Here is a 24,643-nt window from a genome sequence, read left to right on the forward strand (position 1 = left end):
GTGTATATATATTGCTGTGGGAAGGGAAATAAAGTGCTTTTCACCAGCAACTGTGTCAGTTGTCCTGTAAGCCAGCCTGCTAGCAGCAACACACTCTCCTTACAGTGTGTATGATAAAACCCATTGTTTCATGTTCTCTGTGTGTGTATATAAATCTCCCCACTGTATTTTCCACTGACTGCATCCGATGAAGTGAGCTGTAGCTCACGAAAGCTTATGCTCAAATAAATTTGTTAGTCTCTAAGGTGCCACAAGTACTCCTTTTCTTTTTAGCCAGCACAGGACACCAGAACCTCCTGAGTACAGGAAAGAGAAGGGCTACCTGAGGTCAGAAGTGGTGACCTGGCTCATGTGGAAGTACAATGCTTCTTGTAAACAGAAGAAGGCTGGAGACAGCAGCCTGAGAGCTGGTCAAAGAGAGAAGACTGGAGAGCAGGTAGCCTTAGCGTTGGGTCAAGTCAGATGGTTGTAGGCACAGGGCTAGTAGTATCTGCAGCAGGAGCATACACGGCTGTGGTCTGCAGGCAGAAGGATACTGAGAAAGAGTTACACTGGGACTCACAGGTCTGCTAGACACTTAAAAATTAGGTCAACCTAGCTATGTCACTCAGGGCTGTGAAAAATGTTGTGCCATGGACACTGTAGTTAGGTTGACCTAAACCCTGGTGTAGATGTGGCTGCCAACCAACTACCACCTCTTGGAGAGATGGATTTACTACACTGAGGAAAAACCCCTTTCATCGACATAGGAAGCATCTACACTACAGTGGCACAACAGCTGTGCCACTGTTGTGTAGATATGCCCTTACTTTCATATCCCTGTACTGGACTGCCCTTAGGGACTGGATTGGGAACTGTTCTTTTGATCTTTGTGTTGTGACTTAAGCAATTTTACCAAGGATAACTGCACTTTTTATTTTGGCAACTCTTGCAAAGGAATCTGCCCTGGCACACAAAGTGTGCAACTGTTTCTGACAACCCACCAAGGACTAGAGCCTGAAGAGCTGAGTGTTTGGAGCACAGACAGCACTTTTCTCCAAATCTGTGGTGCACTCAGCAAGCTATCACATATTTAGGAGTTGGTGTAGCCAACACACTCTGACACATCCTGCAGTAGGGTTGGTTACAGTTGTATCATTAATTGGAAAATTTAATTGACAAATAAGAGTAAAATTTGAACAATAGGGCTTACAAACAAACACAGACAACAGTGGGCTTTAACAAATGGGGTTTTGATTTCTACTTTAAATACAGTAGGATCTTCCTATGTTAACTGCTGTTCCTGATTTCAGAATCTGGTGTGCCATCTTGACACAACTGAATATAATATTTGCACAGATAACTTTATAAAAAATATCAAAATATTTCAGACTCAGACATCACAGATGATTTTATTTGATCAATTTATTATTAAATGATCTTTTATCAAGTAGTTTATTATTTGTATTGTGGTAGTGCCTTGGGGCTAAGTATTGTAGACTCACATACCAAAAAGATAGTCCCTGCCTTCAAGAGTAATCTTTTAGATCTTCAGTCAATGCATGATTGTTTCCAACACTATATAGTTTTGAACAACTAACAGAAGATTTCCAACATATCTCATTTCTTGGAATATTATTACATTAAGTAATAGATCTCACCATGATGTGTCCTGAATTTCAGCACATCCTACCCCATTAGTCTTAATTTAGAATTATAGAAGTAGGAGATGGAAAAGACCCATGAGGACATCCAGACCATCTCCCTGCCAATGTTAGATGGTTCCCTATAGTGCACGCTCTGGTGTTTAGTTGAGTCTGGTTTTAAATATTCAAAGCACAACATAATACATTTTATTGTTAGTAAGATTTTCCTGTTACGCAGCCTACATTTTCTTTTTTAATTTCTCCTGTAATCAGTGGTTCTCAAACTTTTCCACACAACAACCCTCTTTTCTATACAAGGACCACTCAGGACCCTCTTCCCATTGAGGTGAGATGTAGCTGAAGCCCTACCTCATATTCACCAATATAGGAAGGGCAGAGAAGTTATGATCCCTTTACCCTTTTTCGGGACACCCTAGATTGTGAACCCATGCTCTAAATAATTCCTCTCCCTTCTGGATTTTAAATGTTCAGATATTTGTAGGATATCTTATCTCCTTTTTCATCACAAATCAATCCTCTAACCTCCTATTATTTTTACTGCCTTTTTTATATTTTCTCTAATTTTCTGTATCTTTCTGGGACTGAGCCATTCAAAACTCAATGCAATGAGTTCCAGTTCCAGAGCATTATCAAATGAAGCATCCACTCCCTCCCCTGTGACATGATGTGTTTGCATACACAACTCAAAATAGCATTTGTTTTTGGCTATTGCTGTTGCCATATCTCACTGCAAGGTAATTTTTAATTTGTGATAATTTATTACCCCAAAACCTCTTATGATTCTGCCATGAGGTACAGTGTCCTCAAGGACCCACAGTAAATTTTGATATTTGGTCCCACAACATGATGTCTCACTTTTCCATTCCTTTATTTTCTTTATTTCTTTGAAAACAGAAGACCTGATGCACTTACACTTCCAGTGTTTCATTTATTTGGGCCAACTAGCAGTGTTCTTCAGGCTCTGCTTTTGAAACTGATCCTGCACAAACATGTCTGATATATGGAGAATATGTTGAAGTTGTTTAGAATGTTTGTGCAGGAGCTGAACTAGAGCATTTTAGCTATATAACTTTTTGACCATAACACAAAATGCTTCTGTTTTGGTAATAAATGCTCTCAATAAAAACAAGCATACGGATTTTAAAAATTTAACAGAGATTTCAGCTGCAAAAGAAATTTTAGCCAGGCATCTCAATGATCCAAATGACCTGCAATGCTGATGACAGGTTCAGAACTGAAAGATGTTCTAGAATTACATCAGAATGAAAGGCAAGGATCAACTGTCCTCTGTTCCAGTTGGCTGAGTGTTCAAAAATCCCAAAAATTGGCACAGTCAAGATTCTAAACCAAATCAGGTTATCAGAGATAACAAATTAAGACCCCAGTCCTGCTAACAGTTATGCATGTGTTTTACTTTAAGCGTGTTTTCAGAATTAGGGCCTAAGTACTGCACTTTTCATAAAATAAAGCTGATAAAAGCAGAGGAATGAAACATGTTTATACACAATGACATCATAATTAAAGTAGTCAACATCCATCTGAAAGTATGTTAATACCATACAACCATGATATAATTTAAGAAAGGAGAAATCATTTCTAAAATGACAGGCATACTTTACATTTTGTAGCAATTTTAAAAAAGGAAAGGATGATAGCAATAATGCTCTGCACTTTGGGGTGACCGCTGATTTGTATATATCTTTATATATGTGATGGGGTGTGTATCCCACATAGGCGTCAAAAAAGTTATTGTGCCTGAGAGGCCAATTAACATACCAGGCTGCACCTGCAGGGAAAGCCAGGCTTAACTAAGCCCTGGTCTACACTAGGGGTTGAAGTCGAATTTAGCAGCATTAAATCGATGTAACCCTACGCCCGTCCACATGACGAAGCCCTTTTTTTTGACTTAAAGGGCTCTTAAAATCGATTTCCTTACTCCACCCCCGACAAGGGGATTAGCGCTGAAATTGGTTTTGCTGGGTCGAATCTGGGGTACTGTGGACGCAATTAGATGGTATTGGCCTCTGGGAGCTATCCCAGAGTGCTCCATTGTGACCACTCTGGACAGCACTCTCAACTCAGATGCACTGATCAGCTAGACAGGAAAAGGCCCACGAACTTTTGAATTTCAATTTCCTGTTTGGCCAGTGTGGCAAGCTGCAGGTGACCATGCAGAGCTCATCAGCAGAGGTGACCATGATGGAGTCCCAGAATCGCAAAAGAGCTCCAGCATGGACTGAACGAGAGGTACGGGATCTGATCGCTGTATGGGGAGAGGAATCCGTGCTATCAGAACTCCGTTCCAGTTTTCGAAATGCCAAAACATTTGTGAAAAACTCCAAGGGCATGGACAGAGGCCATAACAGGGACCCGAAGCAGTGTCACCTGAAACTTAAGGAGCTGAGGCAAGCCTACCAGAAAACCAGAGAGGCCAACAGCCGCTCCGGGTCAGAGCCCCAAACATGCCGCTTCTATGATGAGCTGCATGGCATTTTAGGGGGTTCAGCCACCACTACCCCAGCCGTGTTGTTTGACTCCTTCAATGGAGATGGAGGCAACACGGAAGCAGGTTTTGGGGACGAGGAAGACGATGATGATGAGGTTGTAGACAGCTCACAGCAAACTGTTTCTCACTGGGACCTGGAGCCAGTACCCCCCGAGCCCACCCAAGGCTGCCTCCCAGTTCCACCAGGCGGAGAAGGGACCTCTGGTGAGTGTACCTTTTAAAATACGATACAAGGTTTAAAAGCCAGCATGTTTAATGATTAATTTGCCCTGGCATTCGTGGCTCTCCTGGATATACTCCCAAAGCCTTTGCAAAAGGTTTCTGGGGAGAGCAGCCTTATTCCATCCACCATCGTAGGACACATTACCACTCCAGGCCAGTAGCACGTACTCGGGAATCATTGTACAACAAAGCATTGCAGTGTATGTTTGCTGGCGTTCAAACAACATCCGTTCTTTATCTCTGTGTTATCCTCAGAAGAGTGATATCATTCATGGTCACCTGGTTGAAATAGGATGCTTTTCTTAAGGGGACATTCAGAGGTGCCCATTCCTGCTGGGCTGTTTGCCTATGGCTGAACAGAAATGTTCCCCGCTGTTAGCCACGCGGGGGGGAGGGGGAGGCAAAATGCGACTTTGTAACGAAAGCACATGTGCTATGTATGTAATGTTAACAGCAAGGTTTACCGTGAAAGAGTGTACTTATTGTTCTATAAAATGTCTTTTCAAATACCACTGTCCCTTTTTTTTTCTCCACCAGCTGCATGTGTTTCAAGGATCACAGGATCTTCTCCTTCCCAGAGGCTAGCGAAGATTAGAAGGCAAAAAAAACGCACTCGCGATGAAATGTTCTCTGAGCTCATGCTGTCCTCCCACACTGACAGAGCACAGACGAATGCATGGAGGCAGACAATGTCAGAGTGCAGGAAAGCACAAAATGACCGTGAGGAGAGGTGGCGGGCTGAAGAGAGGGCTGAAGCTGAAAGGTGGTGGCAGCGTGATGAGAGGAGGCAGGATTCAATGCTGAGGCTGCTGGAGGATCAAACTAATATGCTCCAGCATATGGTTGAGCTGCAGGAAAGGCAGCAGGAGCACAGACCGCTGCTACAGTCCCTGTGTAACCAACCACCCTCCTCCCCAAGTTCCATAGCCTCCTCACCCAGACGCCCAAGAATGCGGTGGGGGGGCCTCTGGCCACCCAGCCACTCCACCCCAGAGGATTGCCCAAGTAACAGAAGGCTGGCATTCAATAAGTTTTTTAAACTTTTAAAGTGCTGTGTGGCCTTGTCCTTCCCTCCTCCACCACCCCTCCTGGGCTACCTTGGTAATTATCCCCCTATTTGTGTGATGAATTAATAAAGAATGCATGAATGTGAAGCAACAATGACTTTATTGCCTCTGCAAGCGGTGATCGAAGGGAGGTGGGGAGGATGGTTAGCTTACAGGGAAGTAGAGTGAACCAAGGGGCCGGGGGGGTTTCATCAAGAAGAAACAAACAGAATTTTCACACCATAGCCTGGCCAGTCATGAAACTGGTTTTCAAAGCTTCTCTGATGTGCACCGCACCCTCCTGTGCTCTTCTAACCGCCCTGGTATCTGGCTGTGCATAACCAGCAGCCAGGCAATTTGCCTCAACCTCCCACCCCACCATAAACGTCTCCCCCCTACTCTCACAGATATTGCGGAGTGCACAGCAAGCAGTAATAACAGTGGGAATATTGGTTTCGCTGAGGTCTAACCGAGTCAGTAAACTGTGCCAGCGCGCTTTTAAATGTCCAAATGCACATTCTACCACCATTCTGCACTTGTTCAGTCTGTAGTTGAACAGCTCCTGACTACTCTCCAGGCTGCCTATGTATGGCTTCATGAGCCATGGCATTAAGGGGTAGACTGGGTCCCCAAGGATAACTATAGGCATTTCAACATCCCCAACGGTTATTTTCTGGTCTAGGAAGAAAGTCCCTTCCTGCAGCTTTTGAAACAGACCAGAGTTCCTGAAGATGCGAGCGTCATGTACCTTTCCCAGCCATCCCACGTTGATGTTGGTGAAATGTCACTACCCTTGATATCAACAGATCTTTGATTGCGTTGGCTACTTGCATCACAGCAGCCCCCACAGTAGATTTGCCCACTCCAAATTATTTCCCGACTGACGGGTAGCTGTCTGGCGTTGCAAGCTTCCACAGGGCTATTGCCACTCACTTCTCAACTGTGAGGGCTGCTCTAATCTTGGTATTCTTGTGCCTCAGGTCAAGGGAAAGCAAGTCACAAAGTCGCATGAAAGTGCCCTTACGCATGCGAAAGTTTCGCAGCCACTGGGAGTTGCCCCAGACCTGCAACACTATGCGGTCCCACCAGTCTGTGCTTGTTTCCCAAGCCCAGAATTGGCGTTCCACCGCATGAGCCTGCCCCATTAGCCCCATGATGCCCACATTGCCAGGGAACATGCTTTGAGAGAAGTCTGTGTCCATGTCCTCATCACTCTTGTAACCGCGCTGACATTGCCTACTCGCCCGGTTTTGCTTTGCCAGGTTCTCGTGCTGCATATACTGCTGGTTAATGCGTGTGGTGTTTAATGTGTTCCTAATTGCCAAAGTGATCTGAGCGGGCTCCATGCTTGCCGTGGTATGGCGTCTGCATAGAAAAAAGGCGCGGAACGATTGTCTGCCCTTGCTTTTATGGAGGGAGGGAGGGAACGGGGGCCTGACGATATGTACCCAGAACCACCCGCGACAATGTTTTAGCCCCATCATTCACTGGGATTTCTACCCAGAATTCAAATGGGCGGTGGAGACTGCGGGAACTGTGGGATAGCTACCCACAGTGCAAAGCTCCGGAAGTTGACAGTTGCCTCGGTACTTGGACACAGTCCACCGACTACATGCACTTAGAGCATTTGTGTGGGGACACACACACTCGACTGTATAAAAACGCTTTCTACAAAACCGACTTCTATAAATTCGACCTAATTTCGTAGTGTAGACATACCCTAAGGGAGAAGCCCAGCTTGGGAGGAGCTGGCAGAGGACTATAAACAGAGGAAGGTCAAAGCAGAAAGAGGTATATCTTTAACAGACAAGAATTTAAAAGTGTGGTCATGAAGGAACTTGCAAAGGAATAGCGAGAACTATAGACTAAGGAAACAAAAGGATGAAGATTTTATGATATATGCTCAAAAATCTCTGATAATAAATTCCATAGTTATGATTGAAAAAGTGAAGTAGTCAATTTTAGAGTATTAGCCAGTCATTGTTCCTTAAATGAAAAGTTAAATTTATTAAAAAGACACAAGGATGGGCTGAGTAATGTGCACAAACCCAAAGAAACTGTTGATCATGTTCTATGGCATTGTCCTATGGTAAGAAAGTTCCTTTATAAAAAAAAAATGTGTTGGCTTAGAATCAAAGATTTTTCCCCTAAGGGGACGAATGAGAATGTCACGAAAATGGAATAGTGCTAAAAAAAAGCCTTGTTGTGTTTTCTTAAGGATACTAGAATGAGTAAAAGGATTTTCTTTTTAAAAAGGGGCTCAAGATGAATGAAGAAAATGGTGGTTGTAACCTCCTACAATGACACTGTTGTGCCAAAAGTAAACAAAGATAAAGAAAGGGGGCTGCTAGGAGAAAGTCCATAGTGAATGGAATGAGATACCAGGGAGGAAGCTCAAGAGGGAGAATAAGCCCAGGGATCCTCTCCTGACTAGAGAAGTCTGGTAGGAGACTAGAAGAGAGATTATCCACGGACAACAGGTTGAAAACCATTGTGTTAGGGGATTTCAGGGGAAGGCCTAAGAGAAGGGTGAACCTAGAGAGGTTGTGGGGAAGAAGGCTTGAGTGAGACCGCATAGGAAGAAGTCCAGGGATGCAACAGCAAAATTGGATGAAACATCTCTTGAACAACTTGGCTTCTGGTTATAGGGTCCATGGAGTGGAACCCTGGTGCAAAGAGAAGGCCTAGGTTCCCCCTACAAGACACTGATATCGTGGCGTGAGGCTGCAGAAAGAAAGAAGAGTGACAGAGACCTCTGACAAAAGGGAATAAGGACCACAGAGAGCAGGTTTGGTTCTAAAGACTTGATACAAGGTATTTGATATTGGTTTGTTGGCCTTTGTTACCCGAGAAGGGGTGGACTTAAATCGTGGCATGCATGGAGGACCAGGTTACGGGACTGGGTGGACTGCAGAACACCAGAGCAGCCATCAATAGGGGATCCCAGATGTGGAGCGAGTCACTATGCCATACCCAGTCCCAAGGAGATACTTCAGTGGTGAGTCCCCCTTGTTACAATATTCCAATCTAGTTTTTCCTCTTCCTAGCTCATCAATCTCTTTCCAGATACAGGGTTTGTTTCTCATTTACACTAAAGCCCCTTTTCACTATTCAGGCAGTGTAAAGGGGCTTTTGTGTAAATGACTGTCAGGCCTAGAGTATATATCACTTATTTACTATCTGTAAAATCAATATTTTATATTGAGTAAAATGTATGATGTATTTTGTAATTCTGAGATGGAAGGTGTTAGATGTATGAAGTATTAGTATAGTTACTAAATTCTGATTTAGACCACCCTTCCAGGCTGGCCCTAGGACTGTATCAAGTGTAGAGTCATACACCATACCCTCAATTGCTAAAACCCTCCTACACCTCCTAATTAGAAGCAACCCAACCCATTTAATAGCCACACCCTATCACGGCAGATGTTACGCATTGTCATCTTCCAGGGATCCCACATATCTGTCTTCTTATTAAGTCCCACAAAATCTAAAGCTGGTCCTGCCTGTCTGGTTGCCTAGACGTTAGTGATGTGCACTGTTTTAATTCCTGATCTAACTTGTTCTGCAGCACTCTTGGTCCATGAAGGTGTATCCTGTGTCACTCAGCAGTGAAAACTCCCCTGCAGTCGTAACAGACAAAAACCACACAAAACAAACAAAAAAACCACACAAAACAAACAAAAAAACCACCCAAGAAGTCATAGCGCAAAAGAATGAAGAGCTGCAATACCAAGAATGTCAAAGTTTTGTTGAATATTAGGTGGCCATAGCAGTAAGTCGTAGTTGATTTAACACACTCAATTGTTCTCGTGGTGCCTTTTGCTGAAGTAACTACAGAATATTAGCCAATGATTCTGAATGCCTATGCCAAGTGCTACATGCTGCTGCCTCTTCATGTTGCAAACTGCTAGCACTTGCACTATAGTTCCCTAGTTTATTATGAAACATTTCCTTTTCTCCATATGCTACTAGCATGAAGTATGCACTCTTTATTTTTCTTTCCCTTCACCCAGTAGTGCTTATGTTACAGTCTGTTCTGTCTTCCTCTCTTGTAAAATTATTTCTTCATGTTTTGCATTAACACCATTTCCTTTAGCTCAAGACAAGGATCATTGGATGGTGACTATAAAGGATTATAATAGTCTTAACTTTAAGGATTAATTGAAGCTGCTCTGCACGTACACATGATACTAAGCCTAAATATAATTTAACAATCCATTATTATTTTATTAACAGAAGTTACATTCTTCAGAGAGGGTCCTCTATAGCAGATTTCTCATTGTACTTATGAGACAGTAAAGTCTAGGACAGAGGTTCTCAAACTGTGGTCTGCGAGCTCCATTCAGGTGGTCTGCAGATAGTTCCCTCTAAGGTGTGCGACTGGGTGGCTACACATGAGAGAATGAAGGGCCACCCACCTAATTAGTGGAGCTGCGCAGGCGTGGCTCAATTAATTAGATGCCTGGACCCTGGAGAAGATGCACATGTATGGTGAGATGATGGCCTTGGGGGGAAAAGGGGGTAGGTGGAAGGGGTCAGTGGGGTGAGAAGAAGGGGTGAGGGGAAATAACTCCCATGTAAGAGGCAATTTGAGATCTAGATACTTAAAATTTAAACAAACTATTAGAAATGCAGATTTTAAAAAGTTTATCTTTTATTTATTTTTTGAAAAGTGTGGGCATTTTTTGAAATTTTCTGTCAAGCATTGAGTTTAACATTAACAATATGTAATTATCACACACCCCTTTCCCCATGTGAGACAGGTGTTAACCTCTCTGTGTCTCAGTATTCTCAACTATAATGTGAGGATAAGTTAATTGCTCAAGTTCATACAGCAAGTACTGGCAAAATGAGGAATGAAAGCTAGAAATCCCAACTCAGTCTCCTGTTCTAACCACTAGACCCACTGCATTGTCCAAACACGTACTTGAGAGCAATTATAACACCAATATAAATGCTCCCTAAATAATGTTCCCAATGGAATTTGTCTTCACCTTCTATGCTAATGCAGAGTATGCTGATAACTAAGGCTATGATTTAATCACTGGTATTTTTAGTAAAAGTCATGGACAGGTCATGGGCAAGAAACAAAAAATCATGGCCTGGGACCTGTCTATGACTTTTATTAAAAATACCCACGATTGAATCTTAGTGTGGGAGGAGCCTGCGGCACCAGCTGCTGGTGGGAGAGAGAGCCCTGGGGCCAGATGCTGCTCCAGCTGCCTGGGACTGCTGCTGGGAACCGCAGTTGCTCCCACCACCCCCAGGACTACTGCTCAGGCGGTCTCTGGGGCCACCAAAGCAGTAGTGGGTGTGGCTGGCTGTGGAGCCGCTCCAGCAGTGGCTGGTGTGGCTGTCCCCAGGGTCGCCTGAGCAGCTGGCACCAAGGCCATCTGCTTGGGCAGCCCTGGGGATCACTGCAGAAGTCCTGGGGTCACAGGAGCCACTGCAGAAGTCACGGAGGTCACAGGAAGTCATGGAATCCGTGACTTCCACGACCTCCATGACAAACACGGAGCTCTACTGATAACAAATAAAAGCATCTCTCTGTCTTAACTGTATGCAGTCATATATTTTTACACCAGTAGTAAAAATGTTGCTATGACAAGTTGCTTATCTCATGTTTTTCTTGGTTGATGTTATCATCAGTGAATTCTTAGTTCCATGCAGCTGTAGCTTAGTTTGTGATGGCATCAGACAGGAAACCCCATAAAAACATCTTCTAGGAAACATATTCTTCAGTTCCCTTAAGAAAATAGAGTCAAATTAATCCCTGGTGAAATTTTGTGGTCTTCAGCAGAGTTAGAGTGGGGCGAATTTGTCCCCATATAGAAATATGCATCGCAGGCATGGTACTTTATATTTACTGAAGTAGAGAAATACATGTTGAAATGTACAAAAATAGAACAATATCCTAAAGCTTGTGACTGTAAAGAGCACAGTTAGTTAAGAGAGGAATCCTCAGGAACTAACCTTTTATTCAGATCTCACTCCAGGAGAACTCATTTTTTAGAATCTGTGTCTGTCTAGCTCATTGGAGAGAGAGACATTTTAAAACAACCCTAGTCTCATTTTTTGAAGAGTTTTGAAACTATAAACAAAAAAGAAACAAAATAAAGTTATAGCTGCAGTTTGTGTTTGGTAAGCTGTTCATGAGAAGATCCTCTTTGGCTGAAGTATGTTTTGTCAAAAATTTCTTTATATGGTTTTTTAGAAGACTTTTTTGGAGGTTACAGTTGTAGGGTGAATTCCTTACTTATTTTATCAGATTCTGCTTACCAGTCCCAATGTCCTGGTCAGATTCCAACATGGATAAAAGCTTTCTGCTTGCCTAAGGTTTCCCCCTTAAGTTACAACTGACACAATATTATTCTTCACTTACTGTCTTTAGTTATTGTGCAGTTAAAAAGCTGCCATGTTACATCACAAAGGTTTAATTTCAGTTCTGAATGCAGAAATTTCTGAATTATAATTGACTATCTGCATTGGTTCCTGCAGTGTACATTCACTTATCTTTGACAAGCTCTGACTTTTACATGTAACGTTATTTACTTTTCTGTTTTAAATTGAAGAGAACCAGGGAAGTGACATCACTGGAGCTGAATGGCTTCTTCAGCATTTAGCTCCATGCTGAAGCCTGCACAATTAGTGGACATTGCTGCTCCCCAGGCCCCATGACTTCCCAGGAAGCCTCTCCTAATTCTTAGATGGGTACTCCACGTAAAGAGAACAATATTCCAGAAAAGGAACTACAAGGCAGTGAGACTGCAGAACAGCTGAGCTGGAAAAATCCAAGATTGCAGCTGCCAGGACCAAATCCTGTCTCCTTCTCACTTTCTCTTCTGAGGGGCTAGGCAGGCCATTCATCCAATTTTAAACCAGACAGTCCTCTTTTTTGGGTGGTTTGTCCCCATCTGGTAAAATCACTGTAGTTTTATCCAGTATCGGATGGTGTCTGCCATTTTGAAGAGCATGCTGCTCCGCCCTGTGACCTTGCAAGCAAGGTTACTCCAGTGGGGATGGGGTTCCTGGAAGTACTGGAATATTCAGTATTCTGGGGATGCATGAGTGGCCACCCTAACAGGGATCCCTAGCACTAAAAATGATTTTTGTGAGCTAATTTCTGAGTTTAAATCTCCAAAATCCCTTCTAAATATCAAACTGGATGAATTTAAGCCTGATATCACCAAACTGGGGTTAGATAGAGTGGTCTGGAAACAGGAAAAGAGGAGAGATTTGAGACAGAACAGAATTAAAGTGCTAGAAAGAGAGAGCTGACAGAGAAGATATAAGATGTCTCTTATAAGCATGAGTTGTGTGACTCCTGGAGCCATCGTCTTCTAAAGGTAAGTAGCTACTCCTTTTCAGTACCTAACAGAATATATACAAGAATTGATATGACTCTAATCTTTAGATCTTTACTTCATACAGGAACATCAGCACAGCAAGGCTGCGTCTCCTGGTTAGATCACATTTCAGTTTGGCTTTTTATTAGAAACTGGGAAGACAAACCTACAATGAAAAGATGGGGATAAAATATCCCACTTCTGTATGACCAGAAAAGAATTCAAGATATCAGACAGGAAACTAAGCAATAATTTAAAGAAAACAATACAGAGCAGATTTTAAGAAGTCCTCTATAGGATGCCTTCCAAGTAGAGACTAGGGGCAGTTTAATAAATAATCCTATCTCAAAAAAGAAGTGCAAACATTGCTCAAGGAGGTTGAACAATTTAAATTTACACCAGACAAATCAATCACAGAAAATATATTAAAAATGAAGAAGCTAGAAGTAAGTTAGATTTACTTGAAACAGAAAAAAATGACCAGGTAATCAGATACACAAAGCTATACTATGAAAAAGGGTAATGAAAGTGATAAATAATTAGCTAATATGCTAACAACATTTAAAAAAAAGTGAAATCATATCCTCCAGTCTGCAAGGCTCCAAATGAATTGGCAACTGGCCCAAAATGGGTGAGGCTTTTGCAGACTTCTATAGGAGGCTTTACTCCTTAGAGTCAGCTGACGATAAGCTGATAAAGAAATAATTAGTTAAAGCTAATGTACCAAAACTAGAACACCTAGATGCCATGGAGAAAGATATTAAACTAGAGGAAGTCCTATAAGTTATTAAGTCCCTTAAAAATGATCAAGCTATTGGCCCTGATGGATTTCCTCCAGAATTCTCTAATTTTTTTAGGGCACAATTAATATGACAATTAATAGATGTCATCAATTAAATTTCAAAAGGAAATAAATATATTGTATGCTGTGTGAGATGCACGAATTGTAGTTATCGCAAAACGTGCTAAGGAGTTATCCAACTATGTGTCTTACAGGCCCATATCCCTATTAAATCAAGATGGAAAAATTTATGCTTCAGTCCTAGAAAATAGACCGAAAATTGTTACCTAGGTATATTAAAAGATCAGACAGGGTTTGTATTAAACAGAGAGCTATCTGACAACATTCAGAGTTTTATGCCTGATCTTCTTCAGACTCTACTAATGAGATCCATCATTTTTTACCACTAGATAAAGATAAAGCTTTTGCCTGACTGAATTGGCAGTTCTTAAAAGATACTGTAGAAACATTTGGTTTAGGCCCTAAATTTCAAAATTGCATTTCCATCTTATATTCCAATCCATATGCTAATGGATATCTATCAGAAAAAGTCCCCCTTTTTATAGGCACATGCCAAGAAAGACCCCATTATCATCTTCTTTTTGCCATGGTAATGGAGTCATTTGTCCAATCATTCAGAAACAATACTAATATAAATAGGAAACAACACAAACTAGCTTTCATGTGCACGATGTCATGGCATTTGTTACAAATCCAGCTCACATACTACTAGAATTATAAGAAAAGATCTTATAATGTGGCAAAGTATCAGAATTCAGGTAAACTACGATAAATCAGATTTACGGGACATAAGCGTGGGTTCTGATCTACAGAAAAATATAAAAGATAAATACAAATGGGTAACTACAGTAGGACAGCTGGGAATACACATTTCTAAAAGATGGCAAGACTTGCATAATAATTATACTCTTCTGATTAAGAAAATCAAAACAGATCTAGAAAACTGGTTGAAGTATGATATTTCATGGTGAGGCAAAACTGTGGCATTTAAAATTAATCTTACTCTTAATTAACTTCCTTTTCCAAACACTTCTGGTTTTAGTCTTGGGAAGTCTTAAATCAATAGGAATCCCTGATAAACAAATTCAGCTGGGGAAATAAGAAACCCACAGTTATGCATTTACTTAACAAAGGCCATGTAAAAAGGGAGTATTCTCTTTACCAAACGTTAAGATCTATTACCAAGCCAGTCAGATTAGAAACTTGATATAGTGGATAACACCAAACCTTAAAAAGCACTGGGAAGAGATTCAAGCTTACTGTTGTGCAATCAAACTCCATGTGATCTGGATAAAGAGAAGAGAAAGTTACTCACCCTGTGCAGTAACTGAGGTTCTTTGAGATATGTGTCCCTGTGAGTGCTCCACTTCAGGTGTTGGTGCTTCCCAGGACTGTTGATCAGGGATTTTCAGTTGCAGAGTCCGTCTGGGTCACATGAGTGCAATGGTTTTCTTGCGGTGCCGTTGGTACCTCAGCTAGTGCACACACGACCTGACCCCATCATTTCTTTCTCTTCCGCAGACTCCATACTGCGAACTCCGAAGTAGAGGGGAGAAGGAAGGAGTAGTGGAGCACCCATAGGGACACACATCTTGAAGAACCTCTGTTACTGCACAGGGTGAGTAACCGCCTCTTCTTCTTAAAATGATGTCCCTGTGGGTGCTCCACTTCAGGTGATTGTAGAGCAGTGCCCCCCTGTGGATGGAAAGGTCTACAGAGTTGTATGTAGAGATGAACTTATGCTCAAATAAATTTGTTAGTCTCTAAGGTGCCACAAGTCCTCCTTTTCTTTTTGAAGTTACTACCATTACTCCTAGCATTGCATCTGAGTCTGAGCACTTAGTTATCGCATAATGATTCATGAAAGTATGTTCTGAGGCCCAGGTGGTGGTTCTACATATTTCTATGATCAGTACGTTGTTCAGGTTTCAGAGTAGCAGCCGTGTTAGTCTGTATTCGCAAAAAGAAAAGGAGTACTTGTGGCACCTTAGAGACTAACAAATTTATTAGAGCATAAGCTTTCGTGAGCTACAGCTCACTTCATCGGATGCATTCGATGAAGTGAGCTGTAGCTCACGAAAGCTTATGCTCTAATAAATTTGTTAGTCTCTAAGGTGCCACAAGTACTCCTTTTCTTTTTACGTTGTTCAGGAAGGCTATTGAGGTAGCCATTGATCTAGTCAAATGAGTTCTGATCCCTGATGGGGGATCTGTTTTGTTTTGTTGATAACAGAAATGGATGCAAGTGGAGATCCATTTTGATAGTCTCTGTGTGGCTATGGCAGAGCCTTTGGAATGCTCTGTCATGGAAACAAAACACCTTGGAGACTTTTGGAAAGACATAGTTCTCTCCAGGTAGAATGCAATTGCATGTCTGATGTCCAGGGTATGTAGAATAGCCTCCTGTGTGTTTCCATGAGTTTGGGATAGAATATAGGCAGATGGATTGGTTGGTTGAGAGGAAAGGAAGATGATATTTTGGGTATGAATTTGGGGTGTGGTCTCAAACTGATCTTGTAACTGAAAAATATGGTGTATGGAGGGTACGCCGTGAGAGCTGCTATTTTGCTTACTCATCACATGGACATGATTGCGACCAAGGACGCTACCTTCATAGATAGGTGAATTAGGGAGCAGGTATCTAATGGTTCGAACAGAGATCTGATAAGGCTTCTGAGAACCAGATTTAAGTCCCATGCCGGTGTAGGGTTACATATTTCTGGATAAACATTCTTCATCCCTGTGAGAAAGCATTTAGTAATCGGGTGCACGAATATTGACTCTCCATCGATCTTGTGATGGAAGGTGGTAATGGCAGTGAGCTTATTGTAAGTCCTTAATTTTTAAATTCTAGTATATAGTCTAACACCAACAGAAGTGGCGCTATAAATGTGGTTATTTGTTTGTTCTGATGCCAAAAGTAGAACCTTTTCCATTATTGGAGGTAAGTAGCATGCGTGGTTAATCTCCTGCTGTTTAATAATACGTGTTTAACCTGTTCCAAAAGGGCAAACTCATCATGTTGGAGCCATGGATGAGCCACCCCTTCAAGTGAAGTTTTTCCAAATTTGGGTGGAGAATCTGACCGTCGTCCTGTGAGAGCAGGTCTGGCCTGTGTGGGAGAGTTCATGGATTGCAGGTCGCCATGAGTATCAAGTAAGGATACCAGGTCTGTCTGGGCCACATTGGGGCTACTAATATGACCTTGGCTTTGTCGGCACATATCTTGTGTATCACCTGTGAGAGTATTGGTATTGGTGGGAATGCATAAAGAAGAGATGCGTCCCATCTGATTAGGAAGGCATCCCCTAGAGACTGGGGTTCCAGTCTTGCTTGTGAGGAAAAGTGTGGGCATTTGTGGTTTTGTGATGTCATTAATAGGTCGATGAGGGGGAACCCCCATAATTGGAATATGGGTTGTAAGACGCTGCTGCGCAGTTCCCATTTGTGGTCTGAGAAAATTGTCTGCTTAATGTGTCCGCCATTGTGTTTTGGTGACTGGATAGATAGGAAGCGGTGATGCTGATGTTGTGGGGTTATACACCAGTTCCACAACTTTATGGCCTCGATGCATAAGGAGCGGGCTCCTCCTTGTCTATTTATGTAGAACATGTGTGCAATGTTGTCAGTCATTACTTGTATTGTTTTGTTCTTTATCCCTGGGAGGAAGTGAACACATGCATTGCAAACTGTGTGTAGTTCGAGGAGGTTGATGTGCAACTGTGTCTCTGGGGAGATCACCACCCTTGGATCGTATGCTGGTTTCCATAGGCATCCCAGCCAATCAGCAAAGCATCTGTTGTGATCAGTATAGTTGGCAGGTCTTGTTGAAAGAGAACCCCATGCACATGTTCTCCAGCTGTGTTCACCACTGTAGTAATTGCTGGACATTTGGTATCACTGTTAGACTTTTGTTCTGGCTGTCTTGTCTAATATGTATACCAAACTTAGCCAGCCTTGTAAGAAATGCATATGTAGTCAAGCACTATGTAGTCAAGCACATAGGCTTTGACTCCATGGGTGCTCTGGGGCTGGGGTACCCAAGGAAAAAAAAAAAGGGTGCTCGGCACCTCCCACCTACAGCTGTTCGGGAGCTGGGGGAGGGTGGAGAGCAATGGGCAGGGCCTCAAGGGAGGGGTTGGAGCAGGGCTGGAAGAGGCAGAACGAGGGTGGGGCCTTGGGGAAGGGTGGAGTGGGGGTGGAGCAACCCCAGAGAGAAAGAAAGCTCAGCACCTATGGTCGAGTGTGTGCCTTACTACGAAAGTGATGGCTGCCATGTGACCTAGTAGTTGTAGGCAGGTGCGTGCTGATACTTGTGGGCTATTTGTGACTACCGAGATAAGGTTGTTCAGTGTCAGGAATCTGGGCATTGGAAGTGATGCCCTGGCCTTGTATTGAGCCCAGGTGGGCCCTGAAAAAGTCCTCTTGTTGTATGGGGACTAAGGTTGATTTTTGTTTGTTTATTTGTAACCCTAGGGTCTGAAAAAGGGTGATAGTCCTTTGAATGATATCTGTTGTTTCTGATTGGGTGGCACCCTTCAGTGAACAATTGTCTAGGTATGGGAATATCATTATCCCTTGTCTACCTAGATGTACCACTACTACCACAAGGGTTTTGGAGATGATTCAGAGCAGTCAAAATCTGAATGGTAGTACTTTGTATTGGAAGTGGTCATTTCCCACTGTGAACCATAGGAACCAGCTATGTGTGGGATATATGATGATGTGGAAGTAGGCATTTTGTAAGTCAAGGGCTGAGAACTAGTCCCCCCTTTCCAGCGACAGTCTGTCCATCTTGAAGCTTTGTTTGTATGAACTTGTTGAGTTTTCTGAGATCTAAGATGTGCCTCAATCCTCCACTTTTGTTCTGGGTTAAGAAGTAGTGGGACTAGAAACCCTTCACCCTGTGTTGTGGTGGAACTTGTTCCACAGCACCTAATTGTAGAAGATGGATTACTTCTTGTCATAGAAGGTGCTCATAAGAAGGATCCCTGAAGAGGGATGGGGAAGGGGGTTGGGTGGATGGGTAGGATGGAAGTGAGTGGGATGGAGTAACCCAACCTTATTATCTTTAGTACCCATTGGTCTGTGGTGATGGATATCCAGGTGTAATAAAAAGGGCATAGGCAGTGGCCAAAGGCTTGGGTAGTATCTGTGGATGGCACTGTTTGTTATGGGAGGTCTTTCAGACCCTCGACCAATGTTTCAAAAGTGCAGCTTGGCCGACATTGTTTGAGATGTTGAAGACTGACTGCAGTATTCACTGTCTCTGGGGTCGTTGTCTCTGTCTCTTAGAGTCATATGACCTTTGCTGTTGTGGGAAGGTGTTGTCTCTAACACATTGATACGATTGGTATCTTCTCCGCTTTGTTGTGGGCATGTAAATGTCTAGAGTGCGGAGAGTCACCTGTGACTCCTTCATGGAATAAAGAACTTCATCTATTTTGGCAGAGAACAGTTTTTCTCTATCATATTGTAGGTCCTCTACATTTGTTTGGAGGTCCTTCAGGATCCCGGATGACTGGAACCATGGCGCTCTATGCATGACTATGGCCATGCTGTTATTTGTGCAGCCATGTCCACATTGCTGGCGGGTATAATAGGCCAGGGGAGGCTCAGCCTTCCTTGGCGCTGCTGCGGCCCCCAGTTGCGGGGTTTTTGGGGGAAGTTTTTGATTTATTATGCCCCATGCAGGTTCTGGGGCAGCTGAAAGAGGCAGTATATGGTATTCAGCTTCCCTGGTTCATCAGTAATCTCCATGGACTCCAGGGAGATTACTGATGAACCCAGGAAGCTGAGTAGAAAATACCACCTCCTCAAACACCCCGGAACCTGTATAGGGCATATCAAAAGCCTCTTCTGGAGGAGAGTTGGGAAGATGCTTCTCTGTGGGCGGCTTGGGGTCTGGGGAGGGGAGGTGTAGCTCCAGCTGGCCCGGGGCTCCTCCCACTGAGGGGAGGGGCTCGGGGCTTCTCCAGGTGTGGGGGGCCCTTGAAGTTCTGGTATAGTGTGAGAAACTGCTACCTGTAGGAATGTGCTATCTGTAGCAGTTACTCATATGTAAGGGATTGTAAAAAAACTGCTATCTGATGTAGCAAATTCCTACAGATAGCAGTTTCTCGTACTACACCGGCCACGGGGATTGGGAGGGGGGGTCTCAGGTCTCTGGCCGATGAGGAGAGGGGGTCTCGGGGCTCCTCTGACTGCAAGAGGGGCGGGTGGAAGGAGCGGAGCCTGAGCTAGCCTCCCCGAAGAGGAGCTCCACCAGCCACCGGTACATGTCCACTACATTGAGGGATGCTTGTAATATTGTTCTGGCCATGAGTTGTCCCTCGCTAACGATAGTCTACAATTGTTCCCATTTTTCCTTGGGGATGTTATGGAGGAATTCATTCAATTTGTTGTAATTATCATAATTGTATCTCACAAGGAGGGCAGCATAGTTGGCTGTGAGTAAGTTTGCCGAAGAATAGACCTTGTGGCCGAATAGGTCTAATCTCTTCTAGTCTTTATCTATAGGTGTAGACCTGTACTAGAACCGTTTCCCTCATTGATTTGCTGCATCCACCACTAGAGAGTTGGGTTGGGGGTGCGAATAAAGGAAGTTCATCTCCTTTGTGGGTACACAGTATTTTCTGTCAGCTCTCTAACATGTCACAGGTATGGTTGCTGGCATTTGTCAGACTATGTCTGACGGTTCCATCAGTGCATCGTTGATAGGCAGAGCTATCTTCGATGTGAAGGAAGTGTATAAAATTTCAAGGAGTTTGTGCTGGTTTTCTGTCACCTCCTCAAGAGGGATGTTCTGGCTTTATGCTAGCCACTGGAATAACTACTGAAATCGTTTAAAATTGTCTGCTGCAGTCGGGGCGGGTCCGGTGACGAAGACCAATTGAGGACAGAGAAATATCTTGCTCTGTGTCTTCGTCTCCATCCTCTCCTGTTTTCTCAGGGACTACAAAAGCTCCTGTAAGGAGGCTGTTGTGGAGCATACATGTCATTTCTGAGGGGTAGGAGGTCTGTGGCTATGTGAAGGGTCCCACGGTGAAGTTTCAGATTTAAATAGCAGAAATCATGAAATTTATGGTTTTTTAAATCCTATGACCATAAAATTGACCAAAATGGACTGTAAATTTGAGAGGGCCCTATCGATGAGGAGGTGCCTGGAGAGTCCCTGGTTGAGCTGTTCTGTTGTCCAGGGTCAGAGGCTGGCCAGAGAGACTTTTCCATAAGGATAAGTTTCAGGTGGAGATGTCTATCTCGCCTGGCTCTAGCTTTTAGATTGCTGTAGTGAGTGCATTTTTGTGGTACGTGCGACTCACCTAGGCAGTGGAGGCAAAGTAAATGCCCATCTGAAATAGGCATAGTGTCTGTACATGAGTTGCATCTTTTAAAGCCGGGCAAACCAGACATGTTATTTTGGTCCCTCGCTGAGGTAACTTTTAAGAAAAAACCAAAGGGTGGGGTGGTTGGTTTGTTTGTTTTTAGGAGAAAAAGGGTAAACTGTCTAGCTAACTACTAGAAATAGAAATAGAAACTTAACTATTTCTAAATAATGCTAACTATTTCTAATGCTTTTTCTAGTTTCATCATCGACACTGCTACAGAGCTTCGTCTCAGGCCGAGGACAGTTGAGAAGGAACTGAGGTCGTCAGGTCATGTGAGCACTAGATGAGGCACCAATGGTGCCTCAAGATGACCACTGTGTACGTGTGACCCAGACCAACACTGCTACTGAAAATCTCTGATCAACGGCACTGGGATGCACCGACACCTGAAATGGAGCACCCACAGGAACATCACTTGAAGAAGAACCTAGATGTCAAAATCAGTACATAACCACCCTTCCACGAAAGCAACAACAGAAACTTGGGATAATTTGCTTAGAAAAGTTAAGCCTATATTCCTCACTTCTAAAGCCTGTATTAGATACTATAGAATGTGACCCCAATAAATACCTGGGAATTTTTGACATTTGGGAATGTATAGGTATATCAAAATTTGGCCAGCTGTTTAGAGAGAATACATTTAGATCAGTTGATGAAAGACAACAACTTGCAAAAGACATCAAAATTTCATTATACCAATATCTATGATTAAGACATTTTCACAAAAAGGGAAACCTATGCAGAAAATTGATGGAATCTGAAAAATTACTCAGTAAATCCATGAAACTTCTCACTTTATACAAAGTAATTTCAAACTTACTTAAAGGAAATAATTAAATTTGTGAAAAGTTGATGTAGCCATAGACACCAAAATTAAGGAATGGAGAATATATGGGACAATGATGCCCACACCTCATTAAAGGTATTAATACAAGAAAATTGTTACAGTTCTTTATCATTGGTATCTAATCCCTTTAAAGTGAGTATATGGTACAGGGATGGGCAAAGAATGAAGAGAATGTATTTAAATGGTAGGATTTCTCCATAATTGGTGGATATGCCCAAAAATTAAGACACTTTGCAAAGCCATTGGAGACTCCATAAGGGAGATAACTGTGTCAGTTAGTCAGATAACTCCTTAGTATTTTTATTAAATTGTCCTAGAAACTAAGCATCTTATAAAATAACTGATTACTCATTCCCTAGTTGGTGCTAGAATTATTATACCAAGGTGGTGGAAGAGGAATGACTCCCCTAAAATTATAGACTGGTATCAAAATATTTGGGAAATTCTGGTATTAAAAAATTAATTCAAGTCAAGTTCTACAGTGGAGAAGGAAAAAATGGTAACTACTGAGGCTATGTCTACACTATGCAGACTATATCGGAATAGCTACATCTCCATACCTATGCCGGCATGGCCCTGTAGTGTAGAGGCAGCCTATGCTGAAGAGATTTTTCTTTAGGTGTAGGAACACCACCTGTCCTGATGCCTGTAGCTACACTTTCTTCCATCGATATAGCTATACCTATGCTGGGGGCTAGGTTGGTATAACTATGTTGGTCAGTGGTGTGTACTGCCATTTTTGTGTTTTTTCACATCTCTGAGCACTGCAACTATGTTGACCTGTTAAGTGTATACCAGGCCTTAGAAATGTGGTGAAACTTTTTGGAGTTTGGTGGAAGAGGATCATCTCCTGCCATCAAGCCTACAGTTTGAAAACTTTTTCTGAATACTAGGTTAGGGGGAAACCCCTTCAACAATAGTCGAAATTTAAGTCAAAATTAAGATATTAAAATAAGGAAAATAGGAGGAAAAAGGAGAAAAGCTTAATCATAGAATTGTAGGACTGGAAGGGACCTTGATAGGTCACCTTCTCCAGTCCCTTGCACTGAGGCAGGATTAAGTATTATCTAGACCATTCCTGACAGGTGTTTGTCTAACCTATTCTTAAAAACCTCAAATTGCTGGAGATTCCATAACCGCCCTAGCTAATTTGTTTCAGTGTTTATCTACCTTTAAGGTAGGAAGCTTTATCTAATATCTAACCTAAATCTCCCTTGCTGCAATTTATGCTAATTACTACTTGTCCTGTCTTCAGTGGTTAAGGAGAACAATTTATCACAATCCTCTTTATAACAACCTTTTATGTTCTTGAAGACTGTTTCCCCCTCAGTCTTCTCTTCTCCAGACTAAACAAACCCAATTTTTTCAATCTTTCACCATAAGTAATGTTTTCTAGACCTTCCGTCATTTTTGTTTCTCTCCTCTGAACTTTCTCTAATTTGTCCACATATTTCCTGAAGTGCAGAGGTCAGAACTGGACACAGTACTCCTGTTGAGGCCTTATCACGGCTGAGTAGAGTGGAAGAACTACTTCTCGTGTCTTGCTTACAACACTCCTGCTAATGCATCCCAGAATTATGTTTGGTTTTTTTGCAACAGTATTATATTGTTGACTCATATTTAGTTTTTGATCCACTATAACCCCCAGATCTTTCTCTGCAGTACTTCTTCCGATGCAGTCATTTCACATTTTGTATTTCTGCAATTGAGTTTTCCTTCCTAAGTGTAGTACTGTGCGTTTGTCCTTATTGAATTTAATCCTATTCATTTCAGACTATTTATCAAGATCATTTTGAATTCTAAGCCTGCCCTCCAAAGCTCTTGCAAGGCCACCCAGCTTAGTATAAGCTGCAAACTTTATGAGTGTACTCTCTGTGCCAGTGGTTTTCAACCTGTGGTCCGCAGACTATGTCTAAGATTTCCAAAGAGGTTGACACCTCCATTTGAAATTTTTTAGGGGTCCTCAAATGAAAAAAGGTTGAAAACCACTGCTGTATGCCATTATCCAAATCATTTATGAAGATACTGAATAGAACCACAGCCAGGACAGATCCCTGTGGGAACCCACTCAATATGCCCTTCCAGCTTGACTGTGAACCGTTGATAACTACTCTGAGTACAGTTTTCCAACCAGCTGTGCATCCATCTTATAGTCAATTCCTCTAGACTGTATTTCCCTAGTACATTTGAAAATGTCATGTGAGACAGTATCAAAAATCCTTCTAAATTTGAGATATTAATATTGTGTAGTGGTCTTATAGGATAACCAATAAACAGGTTGTGCACCTACATGTACCAAAAACAGAAGTTTGGGCCTAAACATGAGATAATGCAAGACTTTAACCAACACTATCAACTGACAAGACAAAAGAGGAAGATGAAGAGTAGAATATCGTGAACCACAATATGTGATCAAGACCAAAAAGTTGAAGAAAATGACTGGTAGTAGGCCTTGTGCACACAGCTTTAGGGACTTATATAGGCCAGTTCAGAATTATATATTTGTGTATGTTTGTCTTTAAGTTGTAAAACATGTTTTATAAGATTTATGTTATAAAAGAATGGCTCTATTAATTAATAAAATAAAAAATAACAGCCTGTTATAACCAAATACAATCTGTATTTCTAATCTTAATCAATCTGTAATCTTTGTTTATAAGATTTCAGTTGCCGAGTAACCCCTCTTCATTTAAGATAACTGAAATAATGAATTTCAGTAAAATTTAACTGATTATACTAATTATAGAACGTAGTATTTTTCCATAAGCAAAGAGTTAGTATGGTACGTTGTGACTCATTTGATAGTAGTTCAAGAAGAGATTCCACATTTGCTGGAT

At 42.3% G+C, this 24,643-nt stretch overlaps 1 long non-coding RNA gene across 1 annotated transcript; it reads left to right on the forward strand.

Annotated features, from left to right (window-relative positions):
• The first annotated feature begins 190 nt into the window (after window positions 1–190).
• On the forward strand, window positions 191–24,417 carry LOC119860166. Its single transcript, XR_006273863.1, has 5 exons — window positions 191–1,047; window positions 8,069–8,418; window positions 11,996–15,496; window positions 15,723–16,727; window positions 21,156–24,417. It is a non-coding gene; the product is annotated as an uncharacterized LOC119860166 (long non-coding RNA).
• The last annotated feature ends 226 nt before the right edge of the window (window positions 24,418–24,643 follow it).

Source organism: Dermochelys coriacea, chromosome 8 (assembly GCF_009764565.3).
Source record: "Dermochelys coriacea isolate rDerCor1 chromosome 8, rDerCor1.pri.v4, whole genome shotgun sequence".
Classification (NCBI taxonomy): Eukaryota; Metazoa; Chordata; order Testudines; family Dermochelyidae; genus Dermochelys; species Dermochelys coriacea.